This window comes from Balaenoptera borealis (assembly GCF_965194805.1).
Source record: "Balaenoptera borealis genome assembly, chromosome: 3".
Lineage (NCBI taxonomy): Eukaryota > Metazoa > Chordata > Mammalia > Artiodactyla > Balaenopteridae > Balaenoptera > Balaenoptera borealis.
Window position 1 is genome coordinate 77,280,868 of NC_138866.1, and position 17,675 is coordinate 77,298,542.

The 17,675-nt window shown below is 43.1% G+C and overlaps 1 long non-coding RNA gene across 1 annotated transcript in view; it reads right to left on the reverse strand.

Moving 5' to 3' along the window:
* The window catches only part of LOC309625528, a 36,151-nt gene extending 23,713 nt beyond the window's left edge, over positions 1-12,438 (reverse strand). Inside the window, exon 1 of the long non-coding RNA XR_014242567.1 lies at positions 862-12,438. This is a non-coding gene — a long non-coding RNA (uncharacterized lncRNA). The remainder of the gene's footprint in view (positions 1-861) is intronic.
* Positions 12,439-17,675: the final 5,237 nt, after the last annotated feature.

Here is a 17,675-nt window from a genome sequence, read left to right on the forward strand (position 1 = left end):
TGTTTTTATATCGCATGCACTTTTAACAGACATGGTCATATGGTTTTCAAGGCCACATCTGACTGGAGGAGGGGAGGAGGGCTGTAGGCAGGGACACCAACATCTGGGAGGAGGGACAGCTGACAATCTCATGGGAAGAGAGGAGATAAAAACCTATTAAAATGGGGAATTAATAAAAACAAAAAGTCCAGTGGCAAGTGTCCCTATGTACCATGGGCCATCTCTGTGGTACAGTAGATCAAAGTAATTGCTGTGATTTTCTTTTTTATTATTATTTATTTTTATTGAAGTATAGATGATGTACAGCTGGGATTTTCTTTTAAACCAGCATTTAGCTATATGAATATAATTGTCTCATGGGGGGAATAAAAACTCTCAAGTTAGTGGTGTCTAAGTGTCAATGTACAGCTAAGTTTGTTAGGAATGCTCTCAGTAAAACATACCAGAAATGAAATTCTGGTCAGTTGAATGCCTACTAAGTGACGAGCACTACGTGTTTTCTTTCCGGGTTTGGATGGGTGCGGGCAGGAGTGGGGTGCCATGAACATTTGTAAGCACAAAAGCAGCCCTCCACGGTCTCATTAAGGACAGGAAACTCTGAGCTGTTATCGCCGCTTGTGAGTTTCCATGCCTCATCCCCCTATTGTCATATCTCCCCCCACTCCTCCCACCCTTGCTTTCTTCTCTGGCCAACTCCTGCTTCTCCTTCCATTCTCAACCCAGAAACTGTCCTCTGGGAGGCTTTCCCCGGCTGCCTCCTCCTCCCCAGTTTTGGTTAAGTGTCCCCCTGGTGCTGCCACAGCCCCCTCTACCCACTCCTGTCGTGCGTGCATGGCTTTTATGACGCCAAGTTGTATTTACCTGTTTAGACGTGGGCATCCTCACCGGGCTCTAACTCCTTGAAGGCAGGCTCCGTGTCTGTCTGATGCACTGCTTTCCTTCGTGACTGGCAACCAGCAAACTCCCAGTATGTGTTCTTTAAATGAGTAGCACTCCACACAGGTAGCTATCCAACAGCAGGGAATCTGCATCACAGCCATGATAACAAAATGAAAACGCTCATTACGTATTATTTGGACAGGAAGGGCACTGAGCTGCATTACGTCAAATGGTTGGCAGTTCCTGATGGTGAGGTCAAGATTTTAGGCCAGATTCCGGGATGTATAGCCATAGGCTTCACCTTGGACTCTCTAAATGCATCTTTCCCATTCATGTTCCTGGTCCCTGTAGGACTACTTGCATATATGGTGATACTTCCCATCTAGTGCTGGGGGCAGCAGGACAGGGCTGGGCAGGAAGAAAGAGGGGTGAAAGTGCTTCAGTCTGGAGAAAAGGGACCACTGTGCACGCAGAATTAACAATGACCTCAGGGGAATAGGAAACCATGTTGGGACAAGATGCTCCCCCAAAGAAAGGCTTGTGAAGAGGAATGCTTCCTCAGACCCTGATCAAACGACATTTTTCTGGGCAATCAAAGTAGCTTACAACTTTAAGATTATTAGACCGATGTGCTGCTGGCAATTAAAAAAATATGGCTTACAACCATTGCTGATGGCAGGTGAGTGGTCCCAATTTTATATAAAAGGTCAGAAAATTTGAGAAGATGAAAGGCATCAGGTAAAACAGTTGGTTAGAATGAAATCTAGAAGTCTACAGGTCTGGGCTCTTGTCCGTTTTTTTCACTAATTTCTCTGTGTACTTAAGTCATAGCGTCTGCCTGGGTCACAATGTCCTCACTCGTAAGCAAGGAAGATGAGCAAGGTGGTCTCTAACGTTCCCTCCAGCTCTCCCCCAAGTTCCCCAAACATAGTATGTTCATCATGATGACTAAGAATTATTAAGAAAAAAAACCAAAATACATTTTTTAGTGAAATACTTAATGAAACAGGAAAGTGTTCATGATATACTTTTAAGTGAAAAAAGCAATTTATAAAATGGCATGTAGTATGTTCCCAATGAATATAATGGACATATGTGTGTGTGTGTGCGTGTGTATCTGCGTGGGTATGTGTATAGAAAAATATCACGCATATAGAAAAATTATCAGACTAAGACAAAGCAGATTATTACCAGTGATGGCATCGGAATTACTGCTGTTTTACTCTTGGTGTGTTTTTTTTTTGGTTTTTTTGTGTTTGTTTTGTTTTATTTAATCCATCCTTTATTACTGTACATGCAGTTTACTACCAGTTTCTCACTCGTACTAAAGACATATTGACTCCATGTGCATTAGTCTGTGTATGAGTCTGCAAGAGGTAATCATCTCAAGATAAATTCACAGAAGTGATAGAGATTATTGGATCCCAGAAAATGAACATTTTAAAGGTTTTTGAAGCATAAGGCCAAATTTCCCCCCAGAAAGTTGTGCCATTTTATAGTTCTCTCTCAGTGTGTTTTTGCATTTTATTCTTTTTCAGGAAGGTACAGGTTTTACATTATTAACTGGAAAAAACATGTTTTTGTGAATGTTTTCTTCTGATCATTAAGTTAATACAGGTGCCTTCTAATAGAGCTAATGTTTTGTAGCTATGTAATTGGAATTAAAATGATAGTTGACCATTAATGACTACAGCGGAGTTTGTACCTATACAGTGAGCTACACCCTGTGCAAATAAAGTGCAAGTCATTTCCTTTTGGGCTCCAAATTACTAGAGTTCAAGTACCAGAGAGAACTGAGGCAAGCTGCGTGGTCCGGAGCTTACGAGCCTCACAGACTTCAGACATGGCATCGTGCTTTCTCTCCCTCCTTCTGAGCTGATCTCTGTGGTCCCCAGTTGCTTACAGATCCCGCTTCATCCTGCCTGTTTTTTGAGGCTTTGCATTTTCTACTCCAATAAATATTTAACAATTGGTGTGACGGTATGATGCTATCGCCAACCAGCTTCAGTCGAGCTGGTAAGGAGAAATCACAACCTGCAGCTAAATGGGCAAAGCAATGGAAGTTAGGCGGAGACAGCTGTGGGATGCAAGCCAGCGAGCCAGGAAGCAGAGGCTCACTCTCTTGGCACAATAAGCTTCAAATGTTAGGTGGAAGATTAGCTCCCACACTGAGAGATTCCTTTTTCTTTCTTTTTAAATGATCATGGTATCAAGAGAAAGAGAGAAGTAAATAGGGTGAGCTCTTGGCTGGAGTCAGATCCCCTCAGTGGAGTTCCCACCCTGCTCCACCCTCAGGACCTAAAGCTCCTTCCTCTCAGCATCAGAAGTTTCAACACAATGGATGGTATGATGCTAACAGCCTGAAGTTTTCAGAAGAAAATAGGGGACGCCCCCTCCAAAAAAATGCCCAAGACATCAAGGGCTGGGAAGAAGTTAATCATCCGTTGCTGAAGCTGGAAAAATGGGGAAGAGGGAGTGGGTATTTGTTGTTGATCCCACAATACCAATTTTATTGAAGATAGTTTAATTTCATCTTGTAATTCCATCACCCTTGCCAGCGTTTGGCTAGAAACTGATGGGTGACAAAATTCTGCTAATGAGACTTGAGAGAAGTCTGCAGAGGGCTTCTGGGAAGCACAGGAAGAAATGGTCTTGCTTCCTAAGGACATTGTTATGTCCGCATGTGACTCTTGGAGCTGCCTCAGTCACCTTCTCCCAGTCTGACAGTTAAGACAACACTAATAATAATAGACCAGAGAGTGGACCAAAACCAGAGACTTCGTAGAACGGTTGGGCCACTGAATCAAACAAGCCTGAGCTCTCTGGACCTCCAGTAATGGAAGGTCATACATGCCTGACTGTTCAGTCACTAGGAGTTAGGGAAGAAGAAGAGGTCCAGGGAGTGATTCGCTGTGGGTGAGACAAATATCCACAGGGCATAACTTTAAAGTGCGGACAGTGACACCTGAGCTCATGGGTGGGGAGTTGGGTGACTTAGGTAAACTGGGTCCACCCAGCCCTTTGCCTCCCTGACTAAGCATAGTTTGCAATAAAGCAAAACTGAAGGAAAGAATTTTCTTGGGATTTTTCATATGTGTTTTTCTCAGCCAACAGGGTTTGTAGCAGGGTTACAAATAACTCAGACTTTATACTCATATGTACAAAGAAGATGTAGTTAATTTTCCAAAAGCCTCCACCCTCACTAGGTACCAGAAAAACTTGCTAATTAACTTCCTAATTAAAGTTTCTGTCTCTGAGGGTTTAAACAATCTCCTGAATCAGATTATTCAAAGTTCAGTTTCCTAGTGGGTCTGGTATAAAGCATGCATTTTGGATGACTTGGTCTCTCTGGGTAAATTCTCAGGTTCCAGAGTGCTACTCTATACATGTCCTCCTTCCTAAGAGATCTATAAGGCATTTTACTGGGTTCCTGCTGGGGACATCCTCTGGGGGCTTGCTGGCCTTTACTATAGTATGGCTTGTCCGATGTGCACCCTTAACTGGTAATCACCGCAGTGTGGCTGGTCCCATATGGCCCTCTCAGGTCACTTCCTGGTACCCATCCCTGGAGTCCGCGGTCCCAGCCACCTGCTCCTACGTGAAGACCCCTCTCATAGGAACCTCTCCATCCTGCTGCTACCCTGGCTCCCCCAGCACTTTCCATCCCTTCAGCGGGGCATTGACATCTCCCCAGGCAAGATGAGGCCAGTGGGGAGCCAGGAGCAGGGTCCCACGCTCACTGACCCAATCAGCTCACCCCACTCCATCACTCTCTCACCGCGTGGGACGTGGAGACATGCAGCGGACCAGGGCTCCCCAAGAAGCCGCAGCCTCCTCCAGGCTTCTCCCAGGAAGCAGCACTGAGTCTCAGGATCATGGAGGCCTCAGTACCCACCTTAATGTGCTCACACACCCACTCGCTCAAGGCTTGGGCTCCAGAAGAGGAGAAAACGCCTCTTTTCTTCTTTTCACAAACCTGAAGGTGTTGAAAAGTTCAGGCTCATCACTTCTCCATCTTATCTACTGGCTTCCCCTGACCTAAGACTCTGAGATCAAGACCACCTGGCACGGAGCTGTTAAGGAAGCAAGGTTTGGGCCACAGACATCCCATCTCTACCTCCATAAATCTTTGCTTTTAAGACTTTTGAACTTACTAAATTGTTTAAGCAAAATCCTTCAGATTTGAAATTCAAATGGCCTTTCTTTCTACACCGTATTAACTTTTTCCTCCTGTGGTAATAAGCCTCAAGATTGCTTAGAGGTAGAAGGCCACAGAGTATTGTGTTGCACTTAAAGAAAAAAAATAATATATATAATTAGCCATACTCGATAGTAGGGAATAAATGGAGACATGGGGCAGGGGGTGGGGTGCTTGTCCCACCAGCTACCCAGTAACACAGAGTGCACTGCCCATTCTCTGCTTCCTCTGAAGCTCCATTGCCAAGATAAGAAATGCAAGTTATCTGGGCTTTTTGATCACCTGTGAATCCTTCCTGAATGATTTGATAAACAGTTAAAATCAGTCTTACAGATTTCTATTCCTCTCCACTGTTACATTAAGGAATTAAATTGAAAACGCTACAAGATAATCTTTGAATAAATACTGCTTAAATGAAGAGGGGTCTGTAACCCTGTCTAATTAAATCTCAAATTAAGTGTAGAGAATAAGGAGGGCCATGTTTGTTAAGGAATTGCAATGGGATAGAACCAATATCAAAATCACCATAGCAATAGCAACCCACACACTGTCAGAACTTGAGATGCCACTGGCCCAGGAGAGTGTATGATCATAAGAAAGACAGAGAGAAATCACTCACTTTTCCAGTATGGAAAGCAAAATCAGTGTTTGATGAGGAAGTTTCATGTTAATGATTCCTGAGTATCCTTTAAACCAAGGTTTTTCCTTTTTTATTTCTTAACTGTAACCCATAATAAGAAATACATTTTATTTTCCGTGATGTGTTCTTGTAATAGGGAAGAACCTTCTATTCTATTACAAGTTAATCACTAAAGGGATGTTGCCTATAAGCTTAAATTATATGTAATGGCCCATCTCTAGGAACCCTGTCTCCCAGGCAATGAGCCTTAAGCTAAAACACCTTTGTTTAGCTCACAGGAAATATCCTGACCAGGCCCACCTGTGAATGGCTGTAGGCAGAAAGAAATTAATACATCCCCTCTAGAGTCTGAGGAACCAGGACTTTACCTTCTCCCCTTTTAGTATAAAAGAAACTAAAATTCTAACTCAAGGAAGATGATTGTTTGGGAAATTAGTCCAGCATTTTCTTGGTCTGCTGGTTTTCCAGATAAAGTCGCTATGCCTTGCCCCTACAACTCATCTCTCGATTTATTGGCCTGTTGTGCAGTGAGAAGTATGAGCTTGGACTCAGTAATACATCTAATCTATTCTGTTTTGTCCTAGTCTATTCTTCTTCTTCTTCTTTTTTTTTTGCCACACTGCATGGCTTGTGGTATCTTAGTTCCCCAACCAGGGATTAAACCCAGGCCCTCGGCAGTGAGAGCATGGAGTCCTAACCACTGGACTGCCAGGGAATTCACTATTCATTATTTTATTTATTTATTTAACAATTTTATTGGAGTATAATTGCTTTACAATGGTGTGTTAGTTTCTGCTTTATAACAAAGTGAATACACTTTGCATCTCCCTCCCTATCCCACCCCTCTACGTGGTCACAAAGCACAGAGCTGATCTCCCTGTGCTATGCGGCTGCTTCCCACTAGCTATCTATTTTACGTTTGGTAGTGTATATATGTCCATGCCACTCTCTCACTTTTTCCCAGCTTACCCTTCCGCCTCCCCGTATCCTCAAGTCCATTCTCTAGTAGGTCTGAATCTTTATTCCCATCTTGCCCCTAGGTTCTTCTGACCATCTTCTTCTTCTTTTATTTTTTTTAGATTCCATATATATGTGTTAGCATACAGTATTTGTTTTTCTCTTTCTGACTTACTTCACTCTGTATGACAGTCTCTAGGTCCATCCACCTCACTACAAATAACTCAATTTTGGGGTTTTTTTTGGCTGAGTAGTATTCCATTGTATATATGTGCCACATCTTCTTTATCCATTCATCTGTTGATGGACACTTAGGTTGCTTCCATGTCCTGGCTATTGCAAATAGAGCTGCAGTGAACATTGTGGTAAATGACTCTTTTTGAATTATGGTTTTCTCAGGGTATATGCCCAGTAGTGGGATTGCTGGGTCATATGGTAGTTCTATTTTTAGTTTTCTAAGGAACCTCCATACTGTTCTCCATAGTGCCTGTATCAATTTACATTCCTGCCAACAGTGCAAGAGGATTCCCTATTCTCCACACCATATCCAGCATTTATTGTTTGTAGATTTTTTGATGAAGGCCACTCTGACTGGTGTGAGGTGATATTTCATTGTACTTTTGATTTGCATTTCTCTAATGATTAATGATGTTGAGCATTCTTTCATGTGTTTGTTGGCAATCTGTATATCTTCTTTGGAGAAATGTCTATTCATGTCTTCTGCCCATTTTTGGACTGGGTTGTTTGTTTTTTTGATATTGAGTTGCATGATCTGCTTGTAAATTTTGGAGATTAATCCTTTGTCATTTGCTTCATTTGAAAATATTTTCTCCCATTCTGAGGGTTGTCTTTTCATCCTGTTTATGGTTTCGTTTGCTGTGCAAAAACTTTTAAGTTTCATGAGGTCCCATTTGTTTATTTTTGTTTTTATTTCCATTTCTCTAGGAGGTGGGTCAAAAAGGATCTTGCTGTGATTTATGTCATAGAGTGTTCTTCCTATGTTTTCCTCTAAGTTTTATAGTGTCTGGCCTTACATTTAGGTCTTTAATCCATTTTCAGTTTACTTTTTTTGTATGGTGTTAGGGAGTATTCTAATTTCATTCTTTTACATGTAGCTGTCCAGTTTTCCCAGCACCACTTATTGAAGAGGCTGTCTTTTCTCCATTGTATATTCTTGCCTCCTTTATCAAAAGTAAGGTGACCATATGTGCGTGGGTTTATCTCTGGGCTTTCTATCCTGTTCCATTGATCTATATATCTGTTTGGGGGCCAGTACCATACTGTCTTGATTACTGTAGCTTGTAGTATAGTCTGAAGTCAGGGAGCCTGATTCCTCCAGCTCCGTTTTCCATTCTCAAGATTGCTTTGGCCATTCGGGGTCTTTAGTGTTTCCATACAAATTGTGAAATTTTTTGTTCTAGTTCTGTGAAAAATGCCATTGGTGGTTTGATAGGGATTGCACTGAATCTGTAGACTGCTTTGGGTAGTATAGTCATTTTCACAATGTTGATTCTTCCAATCCAAGAATATGGTATATTTCTCCATCTGTTTGTATCATCTTTAATTTCTTTCATCAGTGTCTTATACTTTTCTGCATACAGGTCTTTTGTCTCCTTAGGTAAGTTTATTCCTAGGTATTTTATTCTTTTTGTTGCAATGGTAAACGGGAATGTTTCCTTAATTTCACTTTCAGATTTTTCATCATTAGTGTACAGGAATGCAAGAGATTTCTGTGTATTACTTTTCTATCCTGCTACTTTACCAAATTCATTGATTAGCTCTAGTAGTTTTCTGGTAGCATCTTTAGTATTCTCTATGTATAGTATCATGTCATCTGCAGACAGTGAAAGCTTTACTTCTTCTTTTCCAATTTGGATTCCTTTTATTTCTTTTTCTTCTCTGATTGCTGTGGCTAAAACTTCCAAAACAATGTTGAATAACAGTGGTGAGAGTGGGCAACCTTGTCTTGTTCCTGATCTTAGTGGAAATGGTTTCACTTTTTCACCATTGAGGATGATGTTGGCTGTGGGTTTGTCACATATGGCCTTTATTATGTTGAGGAAAGTTCCCTCTATGCCTACTTTCAGGAGGGTTTTTATCATAAATGGGTGTTGAATTTTGTCGAAAGGTTTTTCTGCATCTATTGAGATGGTCATATGGTTTTTACCCTTCAATTTGTTAATATGGTGTATCACATTGATTGATTTGCGTATATTGAAGAATCCTTGCATTCCTGGGATAAACCCCACTTGATCATGGTGTATGATCCTTTTAATGTGCTGTTGGATTCTGTTTGCTAGTATTTTGTTGAGGATTTTTGCATCTATGTTCATCAGTGATATTGGCCTGTGGTTTTCTTTTTTTGTGACATCTTTGTATGGTTTTGGTATCAGGGTGATGGTGGCCTCATAGAATGAGTTTGGGAGTGTTCCTCCTTCTGCTACATTTTGGGAGAGTTTGAGAAGGATAAGTGTTAGTTCTTCTCTAAATGTTTGATAGAATTCACCTTTGAAGCCATCTGGTCCTGGGCTTTTGCTCGTTGGAAGGTTTTTAATCACAGTTCCAGTTTCAGTGCTTGTGATTGGTCTGTTTATATTTTCTATTTCTTCCTGGTTCAGTCTCGGAAGGTTGTGCTTTTGTTAGAATCTGTCCATTTCTTTCAGGTTGTCCATTTTATTGGCATAGAGTTGCTTGTAGTAATCTCTCATGATACTTTGTATTTCTGCAGTGTCAGTTGTTACTTCTCCTTTTTCATTTCTATTCTATTGATTTGAGTCTTCTCCCTTTTTTTCTTGATGAGTGGCTAATGGTTTATCAATTTTGTCTATCTTCTCAAAGAACCAGCTTTTAGTTTTATTGATCTTTTCTATCGTTTCCTTTATTTCTTTTTGTTTTATTTCTGATCTGATCTTTATGATTTCTTTCCTTCTGCTATCTTCGGGGTTTTTTCCCTTCTTTCTCTAGTTGCTTTAGGTGTAAGGTTAAGTTGTTTATTTGAGATGTTTCTTGTTTCCTAAGGTAGGATTGTATTGCTACAAACTTCCCTCTTGGAACTGCTTTTCCTGCATCCCATAAGTTTTCGGTCATCGTGTTTTCATTGTCATTTGTTTCTAGGTATTTTTTGATTTCCTCTTTGATTTCTTCAGTGATCTCTTGGTTATTAAGTAGTGTATTGTTTAGCCTCCAGGTGTTTGTATTTTTTTACAGATTTTTTTCCTGTAATTGATATCTAGTCTCATAGCATTGTGGTCAGAAAGGATACTTGATACGATTTCAATTTTCTTAAATTTACCAAGGCTTGATTTGTGACCCAAGATATGATCTATCCTGGAGAATGTTCCCTGAGCACTTGAGAAGAAAGTGTATTCTGTTGTTTTTGGATGGAATGTCCTATAAATATCAATTAAGTCCACCTTATTTAATGTGTTATTTAAAGCTTGTGTTTCCTTATTTATTTTCATTTTGGACGATCTGTCCATTGGTGAATGTGGGGTGTTAACGTCCCCTACTATGATTGTGCTACTGTTGATTTCCCGTTTTATGGCTGTTAGCATTTGCCTTATGTATTGAGGTGCTCCTATGTTGGATGCATAAATATTTACAATTGTTATATCTTCTTCTTGGGCTGATCCCTTGATGATTATGTAGTGTCCTTCTTTATCTCTTGTAATAGTCTTTGTTTTAAAGTCTATTTTGTCTGATAGAAGAATTGCTACTCCAGCTTTCTTTTGATGTCCATTTGCATGGAATATGTTTTTCCATCCCCTCACTTTCAGTCTGTATGTGTCCCTAGGTCTGAAGTGGGTCTCCTGTAGACAGCATATATACGGGTCTTGTTTTTGTATCCATTCAGCCAGTCTATGTCTTTTGGTCAGAGCATTTAATCCATTTATATTTAAGGTACTTATCAATATGTATGTTCCTATTACCATTTTCTTAATTGTTTTGCATTTGTTATTATAGGTCTTTTCCTTCTCTTGTGTTTCCTGCCTAGAGAAGTTCCTTTAGCATTTGTTGTAAAGCTGGTTTGGTGGTGCTGAATTCTCTTAGCTTTTGCTCGTCTGTAAAGGTTTTAATTTCTCTGTCAAATCTGAATGAGATCCTTGCTGGGTAGAGTAATCTTGGTTGTAGGTTTTTCCCTTTCATGACTTTAAATATGTCCTGCCACTCCATTTTGGCTTGCAGAGTTTCTGCTGAAAGATCAGCTGCTAACCTTAAGGGGATTCCCGTGTATGTTATTTGTTGCTTTTCCCTTGCTGCTTTTAATATTTTTTCTTGGTATTTAATTTTTGATAGTTTGGTTAATATGTGTCTTGTGGTGTTTCTCCTTTGATTTATCCTGTATGGGACTCTCTGTGCTTCCTGGACTTGATTCACTATTTCCTTTCCCATATTAGGGAAGTTTTCAACTATAATCTCTTCAAATATTTTCTCAGTCCCTTTCTTTTTCTCTTCTTCTTCTGGGACCCCTATAAGTTGAATGTTGGTGCATTTAATGTTGTCCCAGACGTCTGTGAGACTGTCCTCAATTCTTTTCATTCTTTTTTCTTTAGTCTGCTCTGTAGTAGTTTTTTCCACTATTTTATCTTCCAGGTCACTTATCTGTTCTTCTGCCTCAGTTATTCCACTATTGATTCCTTCTAGAGAAGTTTTAATTTCATTTATTGTGTTGTTCATCATTGTTTGTTTGCTCTTTAGTTCTTCTATGTCCTTGTTAAACGTTTCTTGTATTTTCTCCATTCTATTTCCAAGATTTTGGATCATCTTTACTAACATTATTCTGAATTCTTTTTTGGGTAGACTGCCTATTTCCTCTTAATTTGTTTGGTCTGGTGGGTTTTTACCTTGCTCCTTCATCTGCTGTGTGTTTCTCTGTCTTCTCATTTTGCTTAACTTACTGTGTTTGGGAGTCTCCTTTTCGCAGGCTGCAGGTTTGTAGTTCCCATTGTTTTTGGTGTCTACTCCCAGTGGGTAAGTTTGGTTCAGTGGGTTGTGTAGGCTTCCTGGTGCAGGGGACGGGTGCCTGTGTTCTGGTGGATAAGGTTCTTTTTGGTGGGCAGTCTGCATCTGGTGGTGTGTTTCAGGGTGTCTGTGACCTTCTTATGATTTTAGGCAGCCTCTCTGCTAATGGGTGGGGTTGTGTCCTGTCTTGCTCGTTGTTTGGCTTAGGGTGTCCTGCACTGTAGCTTGCTGGTTGTTGAGTGGAGCTAGGTCTTGGTGTTGAGATGGAGATTTCTGGGAGATTTTTGCCGTTTGATATTATGGGGAGCTGGGAGGTCTCTGGTGGACCAATGTCCTGAACTCGGGTCTCCCACCTCAGAGGCACAGGCCTGACATCCGGCCAGAGCATCAAGACCCTGTCATTTGCACAGCTCAGAATAAAAGGGAGAAAAAAAAGAAGGAAAGAAAGAAAAAAATAAAATAAAATTCAGTTATTAAAATAAAAAAGAAATATTAAAAATTAAAAAAAAATTTTAAGTAATAAAAAAAAAAGAAAGAAAGAGCAACGAAACCAAAAAACAAATCCACCAATGATAACAAGCACTAAAAACTATAATAAAAAAAAAACAACAAGAAAACGGACAGACAGAACCCTAGGACAAATGGCAAAAGCCACACTATACAGACAAAATCACACACAGAAGCGTACACATACACACTCACAAAAAGAGAAAAAGGAAAAAAATGTATATATATATCGTTGCTCCCAAAGTCCACCTCCTCAATTTGGGATGATTCATTGTCTGTTCAGGTATTCCACAGCTGCAGGTACATCAGGTTGGGAGAGATTTCCCTTTCTCTTCTTTGTTCGCACAGCTCCTGGGGTTCAGCTTTGGATTTGGACCCGCCTCTGCATGTAGGTCGCCTGAGGGCATCCGTTCCCCGCCCAGACAGGACGGGGTTAAAGGAGCAGCTGCTTCAGGGGCTCTGGCTCACTCAGGCCGGGGGGGAGGGAGGGGCACGGAGGAGGCGGGGCGAGCCTGCAGCAGCAGAGGCCTGCGTGACGTTGCACCCGCCTGAGGCGCGCAGTGCGTTCTCCCGGGGAAGTTGTCCCCAGATCACGGGAGCCTGGCCGTGGCGGGCTGCACAGGCTCCCGGGAGGTGTGGAGAGTGAACTGTGCTTGCACACAGGCTTCCTGTGGCTGCAGCAGCAGCCTCAGAGTTTCATGCCCGTCTGTGGAGCTCGTTTAGGCGGCGCTCTGAATCATTCCCTCTCCTCATGCACGGCAAAACAAAGAGGCAAGAAAAAGTCTCTTGCCTCTTCCACAGCTGCAGACTTTTTCCCAGACTCCCTCCCAGCTAGCTGTGGTGCACTAACCCCTTCAGGCTGTGTTCACGCTGCCAACCCCAGTCCTCTCCCTGCGATCCGACCGAAACCCGAGCCTCAGCTCCCAGCCCCGCCCGCTCCGGCGGGTGAGCAGACAAGCCTCTCGGGCTGGTGAGTGCTGGTCGGCACTGATCCTCCGTGCGGGAGTCTCTCCGCTTTGCCCTCCGCACCCCTGTGGCTGTGCTCTCCTCCGTGGCTCCGAAGCTTCCCCCCTCTGCTACCCACAGTCTCTGCCCACGAAGGGGCTTCCTAGTGTGTGGAAACCTTTCCTCCTTCACAGCTCCCTCCCACTGGTGCAGGTCCCGTCCCTATTCTTTTCTCTCTGTTTTTTCTTTTTTCTTTTGCCCTACCCAGGTACGTGGGGAGTTTCTTGCCTTTTGGGAGGTCTGAGGTCTTCTGCCAGCGTTCAGTAGGTGTTCTGTAGGAGTTGTTCCACATGTAGATGTATTTCTGATGTATTTGTGGGGAGGAAGGTGATCTCCACGTCTTACTCCTCTGCCATCTTGAAGCTCCTCCCCTATTCATTATTTTTTAATGCTGGTGGTGACCCACTAAATTGATGTCATGGCCCACTAGTGGATTATGATCTGTAGTTTGAAAAAATGCATATTGCCTTATAAAATGTTTCTCAAAATGTGATCCAAAGACGTCCCCCAAAATGCACACTATAACAGAATCTCCTGGGGTTCTTATATAAAAATGCAGATTCCTTTATTTCTTTCCTGGACGCTGAACATGAATACATTTGCCTGTGGCAATGGCTCCCAGCCTCTATTCTCATTCCATCATGGGCCTAGGATTAGGGTTGGTTTGATCTCAAACCATGGGTTCCGAGGAGTAAGGATGGACTAAAGATAGAAGCTAAGCTCAGTGCTGAAGAAGGCTTAACAGGCATCAGTCCTGAGGGGCGGGGGGAGAAGCTACAGGACAAATAGACCAGAGATCAGGAGGCAAGAAGAGAAGAAACAGACTGAGGAAAGCAGAACCAGGAGAGGAGGCTGAGCCTTGCTGGATTTGAAGTGCATAACTGAGTTGCCCTGAGTTAGGGCCACGCTCCGTTGTGCTGGCCAAAAGCAGAGTCTGAGAGTGGGGCCTGGGATTCCAAGTGAAATAACATCCCCAGGAGATCTTTATGCCAATAAAGTTGAAGAGACATCCTCCGTTGCCAGGCATAAATAATGTCATTCACTCTCCAAGAAGGAGAAGATTAAAATGTGCAGCCGCAGGCATGAAATAAATGTTAGCCATCCACCAAAGTGAGGTTTAGTTACTTCCCCGTTATCATAAGGCACATTTGCTTCTTTCAGTGGAGTCTCCCTTGTCTTGCTTACCATAGTTTCAACAAAATATTTGATCTTTCACCAGGCACCCATCATTGGTTTCAGCTGTTACCTGAAATTCAGATCCACTTCTCACTACCGGGTGAGACACAGGGCTCGCCTCCAGCCAAGGACATATGAGGGCAAACGTGTTAACCAGACTGAAATAGGATTTCTGAATAAGATGGCTTTGAGGTTGTTCTCAGCTAGGATCTGCAAAAAATGTCATCATCTTAAAAACCAAATCCAGAAAGCTAATACATTAATTTTTACTGAAGAAAATGTAACTCTCAGGAAGACGAATGCTGTGTGCCTCTCCCGGTAGGCAATTTTCCCGGGATACTAAATTATCAGAACGCTGCTTGGTGATCATGGCATCACAGCAAGCAGAACTACTCAGGCAAGCCTCCTGCCCACTGAGGTTGGAATGGATGCATTTCAGGCCCTCTCTAGGGGCACACTTGCCCCCAGGGCAGTAGCTTACAATCCTGGGGCACTTGTCATTCTCGACATTTTAGAGACACACTGCTGGCAGAAGAATCTCCAGATGTAACTTTTCTTTCTCATTTTCATAAAACAAAGTTTTCAAACCTTTTTCTTCTATTTGTTTATTACAGAAAACTCAGACAAGCAAAATACACAACATAAAAGATACCCTCCCAGAGAAAACTGCCATTAACAGCCTGATGATTCTTCCAGACTCTTCGGTTTCCATCCGTTGTTGTTCTGACCTTTTCTGAGCATGGTAGCCCCCTGACCCCTCCCTTCTCCATACAGGGGTGGGTCCTAACTCTGGGTGAGGAACAGGGGACAGGGCAGAGGGGCAGGCAGAGCACACAGTTCACCGGCTTCTCAGGGTGGAACTCAGATGTGCTGAATGCCACGGCAGCAGTTTGAGCAGACAGTGGTGTGTGCCACGAAACACAGACACCCTGGGAGTTTGCTTAGCCTACGTTCTCTTGTAACTGAAATTTCCCCTTGAATTTCTCCCTGCTCAGGGAAGCAAAACTGGTCAGTTGAGAGCAGGTGATAATTATCAATGACACTTATGGACCATTTATCTTGTGCCAATCACTGTTTGAATATTTCTTGAGGAGCTACTTTGTTCCAAGAGCTTTTCCACACACTGAAAACGTAGAAACAAAACAAAACAAAACCCTGCTCTAGCGAAACTTCCATTCTCATGTGGAGGCAATTTTTCAAACAAGTGAGATAAGTAGAATATTAAATAGTGATAAATGCTATGGAGGATAATAAGTCAGGAAAGGGGGGTGGGCTGGAGGAGAGTAGGATTTTAAATGGTCAGGAAGACCTCTTGGAGAAGGTGATATTTGAATAAGCACCAGAGAGAGGTCAGGCAGTGAGCCACGTGGAAAAGCATTCTAGGCTGAGGGAACAGCCAGTGCCAAGGCCCTGGCAGCCAGAGTGGCTGGGTTGGAGTGTGGGAATAAGGAGAATAGAGGAGACGAGGTCAGAGGCTAATGGGTAGAGGGAAGGGCTAGTTTGTGTTGGGTTTTGTTTAAAGGCCGCCATAGTGACTTCAGCCTTTCCTCTCAAGTCAAATGTAGTGACTTGAATCCTTGGGTGTGGGAAGTAGAAGAGTGACATACTCTGATTTCCTTTTTAAAAGCTCCCTCTGGCTGCTGTGCTGAGAGCAGACTGTTGGGGCCCAGGGTAGCCGGACAACTACTGTAACACCCCAGGGGGCAGGCAATGGAAGCTGGGACGGAGGCAGTAGCAATGGAAATTGTTAGAATTTCCATTGACGGGTGGCAAGTTTTGGACATGTTTTAAAGATGGATCTGCCAGGATTTGCTGACCAATTAGAACTAGGGTTCAGAGAAGGAGGGGAACCAAGGCTGACAGAGCAACCAGAAGGACAGAGTTGCCATCTCCTGCAACAAGGGAAACCGTGGGGAAGCAGGTTGTAGGGGGGAAGATCAGGTGTTCAGTTGGATATAAGTTTGAGGTGCCTACTAGGCATAAAAGTGGAGAGAACTGTCCTGCAGGCATATATTTGAGAATGCCAGCATGTGACATACAAAGAGACCAACTAGGGAGAAGTAGGTAGAGAAGAAAAAGGTCTAACGACTATCCCTGGGTCACTCTGTTGCAGGACAGAAAGGATGGTCACATGTCAGGTCTCAAATGAGCCCCTGGGACGGCCACCAAGTGTGGGTTCTTGGATTTGCACAGGAAAGAATTCAAGAGTGAGCCATAGTTAAGTGAAAGAAGGTTTATTCAGGGAGATACACACTCCACAGACAGAGTGTGGGCCATCTCAGAAGGTTAGAGGCCCCAAGGTATGGGGTTATCAGTTTTTATAGGGGTGGGTAATTTCATAGGCTAATGAGTGGGAAGAGTATTCCAGCTATTTTGGGGAAGGAGGAGGATTTCCAGGAATTGGGCCACCACCCACCTTTTGACCTTTTATGGTCGGCCTTGGAACTGTCACGGCGTCTGTGGGTGTGTCATTTAGCTTGTGCTGATGGGTTACAGTGAGCGTATACTGAGGCTCAAGGTCTACTGGAAGTCGACTCGACTGCCATCTTGGACTTGGTTGGTTCTAACCAGTTTATGTCGTGTCCTCAATGGTTGTGCTCTGCCCCCTTCCTGTCTCAACACCACTATTTAGAGATCTGGGAGGTGAAGAAACACCAGGATATGAAACTGAGGTTGAGAACCCAGTGAGATGGGGGGAAACTAGGAGTGGGAAGGCAAAGTGAAGGAGTAGGGGATGGTCGACCGTGACAGATACTGCAGATAGCCAGGGGAGACCAGCTGGGTTTGGAGGTGTGGGAATTGTTAAGAGCCTCAACAGCAGTAGTTTTGGTGGAGGTGTGGGGGGATGAAAGCTCAGTGGGAATGGTTTCAAGACAGTATGTGAGAAGAGGAATTGGAAACAGAATAGAAAATTCTTTCTGCAAGTTCTGCTCTAAAGGGAAAGAGATAAATGGGGTGGTAGCCAGAGGCGGATGTGAGGGTCCAGAGAGGGCTTTTGATTTTGATTTTTTCATGGCAGGATACATTACACTTTGCTTGTATGCTGGTGGGCATGATCTACTAGAGAGGGGGAAATGATGACACAGGGAAGAGAGAGGAGCATCGCTGGGATGGTGTCCTTGTGTAGAAGAGAGGGAGGGGACCTAATGTATGAGCGGAGGGACGCACAGACAGACCTCCTCCGTGGTACCAGGACGGCAGGCCGAGTACCCAGGCACAGACACTTGTTAGCAAGTTGAGGTCGTGGTGGGGTTTGTGGACAGTCTCTTCTCATTGCTTTTGGATTCGCAGTGAAATATAAAGCAAGTAAGTCATCAGCTGAGAATGAGGTTGGGGCAGGAAGCGTGGGAG